A 1,156-nucleotide genomic window follows, 5' to 3' on the forward strand; every position below is an offset into this window, starting at 1 on the left:
GTATCAAAATTCCATTTCTTAGAGTTTCGGTTACTATTGAGCTAGGTTGCTCCTTACTACAGTTCGTTACCACAAACGATTTGATATATATATATATATATATATATATATATATATATATATACATATATATATATATATATATATATATATATATATATATATATATATATATATGTATATATATATATATATATATATATATATATATATATATATATATATATATATATATATATATATGTATATATATATATATATATATATAAATATATGTATATATATATATATATATATATATATATATATATATATATATATATATATATATCATTTGATATATTTGATATAAGTTTCATCAAATTTATGGACTTTTATTCTGCAAGCCGCATGGAAAAGACAAATGTAAACAACTTTTCAAAACACATCAAACTTCAAATGTGTCAAATATAATCTTGGTTAAAACCAAAAATTCTTTCAAAACAGGGATTAGGTATAGATTCCAAGGATATAAAAAAACTAAAAACAAATAAACACGCATCCGTGATCTGTCGAAAATCAAAAAAATAAAAATTCCACATTTTGGTAGATAACAGCTGGAAACGCTGAATCTGATGGTGTGATTTGTCGTTAATCTCCTTTTTTAATGATTGAATTACTGATGTGACAAAAAATTCAGCAGAAGATCTAATCATCAAAGGACTCACTCAGGAGAAAAACCTTTGGAATGTGATATATGTGAGCAAAAATTCACATATAACCTTTTGAATTGGATTCGTTACCACGAATTGTTTGATCAGAAATGAAATTAAAGAAAAAATTATGGAAAACAAGAAAATTTAGAGAAAATAGTTTGTAGGCGTCATCTTGTCTTAAGTATGCTGTGAAATTCAACTCCGGTTATTTTGTGCTCTAACGTAAAATTTCACACGAATGGTAGACTTCTTGTGTAATTTTTCCTATACTATGATAAAGCACTATATTTGATAAAACTGTTAAAAAAAGACAAATCTTTTACAAATGTAATAAGAAACATGTTGAAAAACTGATAATTATGCATTGCTGACATTTAAAAAAGTGTTTTCAAATATATTTTTGACAAAATTTTCCACATGAAACAAAATTGTATATATACAAAAAAAATTTTGCTCTAAAC

Source organism: Artemia franciscana, chromosome 12, assembly GCF_032884065.1.
Source record: "Artemia franciscana chromosome 12, ASM3288406v1, whole genome shotgun sequence".
In the NCBI taxonomy this organism is placed as follows: domain Eukaryota; kingdom Metazoa; phylum Arthropoda; class Branchiopoda; order Anostraca; family Artemiidae; genus Artemia; species Artemia franciscana.